The sequence below is a fragment of the Belonocnema kinseyi genome, chromosome 7 (genome assembly GCF_010883055.1).
Source record: "Belonocnema kinseyi isolate 2016_QV_RU_SX_M_011 chromosome 7, B_treatae_v1, whole genome shotgun sequence".
Taxonomy (NCBI): Eukaryota; Metazoa; Arthropoda; class Insecta; order Hymenoptera; family Cynipidae; genus Belonocnema; species Belonocnema kinseyi.
The window spans coordinates 47,491,088-47,499,602 of record NC_046663.1 but is presented as its reverse complement, the minus strand read 5'-3'; positions in this window follow the sequence as shown (position 1 = coordinate 47,499,602).

Here is an 8,515-nt window from a genome sequence, read left to right as displayed (position 1 = left end):
AGTGTACCGCCGTTTTTTAACGGCCTCTTATACCTCTATTTTTCAAATTCAGTATGTTCAGATGCGACAGCTATTTTTTATGTACGTGATTTAATCAAAAGAAAGAAAAAATGTGAGTGATGGAGAGGGGGAAGGGGATGACTGAAATAAATGTATGTGCTTCTTGTATCCGATTTGTGATGTTATGTGAATGTGTGGATTGAGTGGGTTCCGCGATTTCTATGCGTTATTATCTCTGAAGATGTGGGTGGAACGTGTAGGAAACCTTCAGGTATATTTGGGTATACTGAATATTCACATATCACATTTTTAAACTACACCGAGAAAAAACAGTTATGATCTTAGATTTTAAAATTTGGGATAGTATACTAAAAATGTAAATCGCACCTATCGGAAATTTAATTTCAAATCAAATCTAAATTCAGTAAAATCAATCATTTATTCTTTATTTTAGGTAAAAATCATGATTTGCACGTTTTGAAAATTTGATTTCAAGTCACATTTAAATCAAATATTCTTCTGTATTGCAGTTAAAAAAATTGCACCTATCGGAAATTGAATTTCAAATATAAATTAAATCGAATGAAATCAATCAAAATGAAAAATTTCACATTTTGGATCAATTATTTCAAATCAAACTGCACACAAATCAAATATTCTCCTAAACTGTAGTATTGTCAACTGTCAAATGTGAATTTTGTAACAAAAAAGTTAATTATAAACTAACTTAATTATAAACTTAATTATATAAATGATTTTAAATCACATTAAAATCAAATATTTTCCTAAATTGTAACTAAAAATTAAAATTGAACCTATCAGAAATAGAATTTCAAATCAAATCTAAATCGACACAAATCAATCAAAATCAAAGCTCGCACCTATCGGAAATTTGATTGAAAATCACACTGAAATCCAATCAAATATTCTCCTACATTGAGGATAAAAAAATTGCACCTATCGCAAGCTGAATTTCAAATCAGGTTTTAATCGAATCAAATCAAATATTATCCTTCATTGCAGCTAAAAATAAAAACTACACCTATTGCAAGTTGAATTTCAATTCAAGTTTAAACTTAATCCAATTAATCAAAATGAAAAATTGAAGGTATTAGATATTTATTTAAAATCGCATTCAAATAAAATATTTTCTTATATTGTAGCTAAAAATAAAAATTGCACCTGTCAGAAATTTGATTAAAAATCACACTGAAATCCAATTCAAAATGCTCCTACATTGTGGAAATAGAGAAATATTGTAATTACCGAATGCCGAATTTCAAATTAAATTTTAATCGATAAACAATCAAATATTCTCCTACGTTGCAGCTAAAAATAAAAATGGCGCCTATCGGAAATTGAATTTTAGTTCAAATTTAAATCAAAGCAAATCATTTAAAATAAAAAATTGCACCTATTAGAAATTTATTTAAAATCACAGTCAAATCAAATATTTTCCTATTATGTAGCCAAAAATAAAAATTGCACCTATCAGAAATTGAATTTCAAGTAAAACCAAAATCGAATCAAAACAATCAAAATAAAAAATTTTACCTATCGGAAACTGTATTTATGATAAAGTTCAAATTTGAATCAAATCATATCAATGAAAATGAAAAATTACACCTATTGGAAATTTATGTAAAATCTTATTAAAATCAAATATTTCTCTAAATTGTAGCTACAAATAAAAATTGCACCTATCGGAAATTGAATATAAAATCAAATTTAAATCGAGTCGAATCAATCAATTAGCAGCCAGGTTAGAACCGAGTGAGTGACGCTCACTCTGAAAGGTATTTGGCTTATTGGCATCATAACAATAATAAAAATAATCTATAAAGATTAAGTCGTATAGTCTGGATGTAAATCTTGAAAATCCTGGATCATAAAACTTAATGTCTAGATTTCACGGCTTAATTTTTATAGATTGCTGAGTATAAAAGTTTGGAATAGGAATTCTAGACCAGTAGTTGGGATTAATGTACCTCAAGGCTTATTTTACATGTAAACATTCAATTATTACAGAGCATATTGAATTATAGTCAAGAGCCTAAATCAACAATAAGATGTAGTATAGATATCAGGCCACCCAAAGTGATGTGGGCGAGTCAAAGTGCCCACAGTGACTTTCGGTGAAGGAGAAAGGCCATTTCCGCTCACTGGTGAATCACTAGTAGAAACATAAAAAATGCACGCTTATTAATTTATTTTTAATAATCTGGGGGACAAAAATCAAACAGAATAAAATAAATCCAAATACTATCCTAACAAAAACTCTACGTGTATAAAAACGTCTCCCAAGTACCGAATGAATCTTAATACTTCATTTATTTATGTTGAAGGTAATGTAAGTTGTGAAATCAACAAATAAAGGCAAGTATAACGAATAGCAGTAAATTTATAAATATAGGGGTTTTGTATCTAAATGAAATATTTCAATGAATTTATTTAATCTATAATTTTTGTGATTGATAAGTAAAATAAATATATATTTAAATTTATAAACATTTAGCGAACCTATGATATAATAATTTATTATTAATATTATTATCGCTATGTGGCTACACTTATGTTTGTTATTTAAAGGTAATAATAGATACGTCATATAAATACAATATTAAAATTTGTGCAGGTCCTTAGCGGAATTTTTTTCATATGTAATGGTTTTGTTGGGATTTCATTTATCTTTTTAGTCCTAGAGAGTAATAATTTTTTCTAATCACATTACCATAATATTGAAATCTACAGTCGACTTTTTCTTATCGATTTTTTTTAGATTTTTAGGTCAGCAGGTTAAATTTATAAAAAAAAAATGTGAACCCTCCAATTGGAAAAATTCTACATAGAGAAAACGTTTTTTAATTTTTTGTATACATTATTTTGTGTAAAACAAATGAAAATGATAAATTATTTGTTTCTAAATGTGTCATTTTTCTCCCTGAGGAATAATTACTGTCTATAATTGTCTCTAAAAATCTGGTAAAAATCAATAAAATTTAGTCAATCATAGTCGTTAGTTTTGAATATTGGTGAACAGCTGAATCCTCAACCAAATCAGAATAATTTTCTACCAAATTAGTTGAGTTGAAAATTTTTTTTTAAAAATAGATCAATTTTGAATCGAAAAACCTGAATTTTGAACCAAGAAAAAAGTAAGTGTTAAATTTTCAACAAAATACATGAATTTTTAAACAAATCGATAATTTTTCCAATCGAAAATAATGATGTTAAAAACAAAAAAAGTTAATTTTCAATCAAATAGTTGAATTTTCTGCCATTTTCATTCCAATAAGACGAAATTTCAACAAAATAGTTAAATTTCCAAAAGAAATTAATTTTCATACACGACGAAAAATATATTTTAATTCTACCAAAAAAGATTTTTATTTAAAATCAACACTGATGCATTCAACCACAGAAGCTAAATTAAAAAAAAAAATAACTGAATCCTCAACCAAATCAGATTAATTTTCTATCATAGTAATTGAATTTTCAAACCACAACAAAATTTCGAAGAAATGCATTTTCTACTAAAATACATGAATTTTCAACTAAGCACTTATATTTTCAACCTAAATAGATTAATGGTCAACGTAAAATATAATAGTTGATATAATTTCAACCAAAAAATATTTGGATTTGAAATCAATTAGAGTTAAATTTTAGTAAACACTTCCGAAAGGCTCCAAAGTTGCATCAAAGTTATTAAAATTAAAGTTCTAAGTTATTGCAAAAATCTTAACTAAGTTACGTTACAAGTTATTTTTTTAAATACTAACGAAATTACCCTAAAACTTACAAATAACGTAAATTTTCAGTAACTTATTCACTAATAACAAAATACTGCGTACACGTTATTTACAACATATTTATGCAAAGTTGTATCCAAATCGATCGATTGGTTTTGAAAGACTGTGTGCCTGAGTATTAAGAATAGTCAATTTTTATCAATTTAAATCTTACTCCAGGATATGTATTTATCGACTACTTTCTCCTGAAAAAGCGGTTTATGGACTCCCTATTTCTCATATTTATGCAAAGCTTCTTATAAATCAATCGATTTTTTTAGCTGCTAACGCGTCTGAATCTTAAAAATAGTACAATTTTTGATAAACTCGAATTCAACGTCATGATATGTTAATGGAATACTTTCTCCTAGAAAATCAGGATAATGTTCATATTCTGTACAACTTATTTATTATGTTTATGCAAAGTTGTGTTCAAAGCGATATATTGGTTTTGGATGTCAGTGTGTCTAAATGTAAAAAATAGTCTAATTTTTCACAAAAAAGGTCTATAAAATCAAATTTTTAATAACATTAAAAATTTAGAATTTCTTTTCTAGATTATTAGGTAGGGAATGTAGGTGTAAAGAGTTTGATCAAAAAAATTCAACCAGTTTTAAGTAATTAAGCGAGATATCATTTATATTAATAGGAAGCGCCCTTTCTCGTTTATCATACCCTAAATATTATCCGATTTTCTTCGAAGATGGCTCGAATGGAAAATCTTATCAGTGGTTAAAAAATATTAAAAATAATAAAATTTCGTTTTTCAAAAAATAAACAAAATAAAATTTGCTGTATGATAGTATTGTTTTTTATATAGAGGATTTTCTTTTAGTCCAATTATCTTCGGGGATTTCTCAAATAGAAGGTTTTTTGAATGTACGCAATAAAGAACAACATTTTCTGTATGATGTTGATGTTTTTTTTTTTGTTATCATGGGTTGAAAAGTAAGAAAAATGAAGAAATTTCCAGTTTTAAACCAATATATTTTGCAAGCTTTCCTATTAGTCTGATTTTTTCGGCGATGACACAAATAATGTTGTTTAAAGACATACATTTTTTTCTTTAAGTCGAAAATAATAGTGTAAATTTTAAAAATATTACGTTTTTTGATACATTAAAATTTAACTACATGATATATGTTTACGGATTACTTTCTCCTGAAAAAGCGTAATATGTACAGCTTATTTTACTATGTTTGAAGACAAAGTTTTTTAAGTCCGGTTTTTTATCAAATTAAATTTAACTGCATGCTTTGTTTGTGGATCACTGTCTTCTTTAAAATCGGGATATGCACTGTAAAAACAAAGTGTTACTTCAGGACTTCTTTCAGGTATTACAATAACCCTCAGAAAAAACAGTCTCAAGTGGTACTAAAATGATACCACTGGTGGGAACCCAGATTTATTTGTTTTGCATTAAATATATAAAACCGTGAAGTTATTATATTCAAAAACAGAACACGAAAAAAATAATACCTACAAAAACAGATCGCTAGTCTTTACAGTATGTAATCCTTATTTACTAAATTCATCCAAAATTTCATCAATATTGATAGAATGGTTTTGGCTGTCGGTGTCTGAGTGATAAAAAAGTACATTTTTTTCAAATTTAACTCAATGATATGTTTATGGATCAGTGTCTCCTGAAAAGGAGGATATTTGCCTTACTTCTACATATACAGAGGTTAACCAAAATCGATTGATTGTCTTTGGCTTTTGGTGTGAAACATTTTCATTCTAAATCAATAGATTAAAAAATCATAAAAACTGCTTTTATAATTTGATGAAATATTCATAATAAAATATTTTGAGTTCATTTGTTAAAAGCTCAGAAGTTGCATCATAGCGTGATGGTCAAAAATCACGTTTTTTACTCTTCTTTTTCCAATCTCTACAATTGCGAATTTATTGCGTTCTGATTAATATTTCAAATCATAAAATGAAATGTAATTGTTCAGATTTTATAATCGTAGGTTACATGAATATAATTATGTACCGCAGATGACCTTTTGTTAAATTGTTTTGTTTTCTTTTAATTCCAAAATTACCTAATCTTTGTACATGGATGGGTTTCATACAACCATCATGTTTGGTTAGGATACCTCATAAACTGAATAAGATATTCCACTTTTAGTGTCCAATATCATTTACGTTATAGATAATTACCGGTTGTGCTTTTTTTTTATTTCGTCCACTATGACAGATTTTTTTCTCGTATGGGTATTTGAAGTGATTTTATACTTTTTTTAGTACTTGGATGGCGATTCGCTACCAAGAATCTTGATGATGTTATTAAAAGCTACGTCCTAAAGTTTTCTTTATATCTATGCAATCCCTATAAATACTTTTATCTTTATTAAACCACTCACATTCAGAAGTGTTAAAATCGCGTTTTACGATACTTGGACAGCTGGGTAATTCAAATTCATGCAACAGCGAGGATTGCTTTCATTTGCGAACACGCGATTCAGTTGCGTGCTTCAGCATAAGTTTGTTATATGTGTTAATACTCATTTAAGATGAAACTTTTATCAACTATTTGTTTACTTTAGTATTCAAAAAACTTTCGGTTTCAAATTTCAGACTACACAAGAAAATAAGGGAATAAATGAATTTATTATTACCATTAAATTAAATTTGAAATGCTTCGAATTTCTGAAAAATCAAGTAAAAAAATTTAATTTTGAGTAAATTAGGGGAATTTTTATCTACATAATTAAATTTTCAACAACAAAAATTTTCAATTTAGAAGGTTATCTTCTACCTTAAGAAGAAAAATTGCCAGCAAAATAGATGAAATTTATATTTTAAATTTAAATAAACAAAAATCCACTTTAAAACCAAAAATAGTCAGATTTAACCACAAAAGATGATTTTTCAACCAAATAGTTGAAGTCGCAGCTCTATTTGAGTCATTTTCAACCAAACAGTAGCTTTTTGGACGTAACTACAGTGAAACTCTTCTATAGCGCAGATTTTGGGGCTGACGGTGGGTGGGAACTTACTCATTATAGCCCGCTCCGCTTTTGTTTGTTCATGCCTGAGTGCTCGCTTAAGTGACAACCACAGACCCCGCGCACCATGCGTAGCTCCTGCTTCATCTACATTTCTATACGTGAAAGATAAATTGTCAATGAAAGAATGAAATTTTCCACCAACAGAGATTTTAAATCAAGAAAGAAAAAAATTTCAACCAAATAGTTAAGTTTCCTATCGCAGTGTTAAATTTTCAAGTCAAGAAGATTTTTTTTACAGGAAAGTAGAATTTTACAGAAAAAACTTAATATTAAAGAAATATGGTTATTTATCAAGAAAATAATTACATTTTTCAAGAAAATAGTAAAATCCTCAACCAAAGCAGATTATAAGTTTCAACCCAGTAATTGAATTTTTTATCACAATGTTATATTTTCAAGTCAAGAAAATTTTTTTACGAAAAATTGGAATTTTCAACACGGAAATATGAATTTTGCAACCAAAAAGTAATTTATGAAAAAAATTTAATTTTTCAAGTAAATAGTTGAATCCTCAACCAAAGCAGATTCACTTTCGACCAAACAGTTGCATTTTTAAAATAAAAAATGAAATTTCTACGAAAAGAGATGAATTTTCAAACGAAAAAGATGAATTTTAAATAGAAGAATTTAATGTTTAGAAAAGAAAGATCTTGAGTTAAAAGACGGAAGAAAATTCAACCAAATTGTTAAATTTTCAACAAAGAATTTAATTATCAATAAAAAATTCAATTTTTCAAGAATATAATTGAATCGTTAACTAAAGCTTATGTGGGCGACCACATGAAAAGGGCCCTTATGGCTGGTTTAGAGTTATCAATACGGGTACATTGCCGGATAAATTTCTGGAATTTTAGGCCCATAATGAACCTTCTAAGTTAAAAAATGAGTCACCGAGGCATTTTTGAAGTTAGAATTTCAAAAAACCGTTTTTCGAGAAAAACGCATCTAATCTTTACAAGTGCCATAATTACGCACACGTTATGCTTTTTCTTGGAACAAAAAATATGTCAATTTCCAGTTACTATCTGAATATGAACATAGTCCCAAACAAATTACTATGGGTCCTAGTATCATCTCCCACTCCTAACCAAAAATAATAATTTTGACGTCAACTTCCCAGGTGCGAATTTTCCATTGGGCCATAGTCGGGCCAACTTTCTCGGAGTTGGGCTAACTTTGCCAACCAGGCATTGGCCAACATACCGAAATGATAACTATGGCCCAACTCTGTTTTGCCGACTATTGGCAACTAATCTTATAGTAGAGAATACGATGGGTAGTTTAATAAATAAAATACAATCACTACGCTGTTTATAATCGCACGCTATGAAAATTTTTATTCGCCTTGGGGTTCGAACCCTATAAGTTTCGCATTCCTAATTCCTAACGCCTAAAGCCTCTCGGCTAACCTAGCTGGAAGTATTACAAAAAAAATCTTGAATATAACCGACAGCTGTGCATGGCCGTCTGCAAATTTCTGTGAACCATTCTATACAAAATATTGCTACGCTGATAATAATATATGTAATAAGATTTCAGATTTTTAAAATATTGAAAATTATTATTGAATATTTTATGTGATTAAACAAGATTTAAAAAATCAATATATATACGAGGGTGGATTGATAAGTTTCCGGCCTGACCAAGAAAAACAACGTTTTTAAGAATTTTTTTTTTATTTCTCAACATAATCTCCTCCAAGGC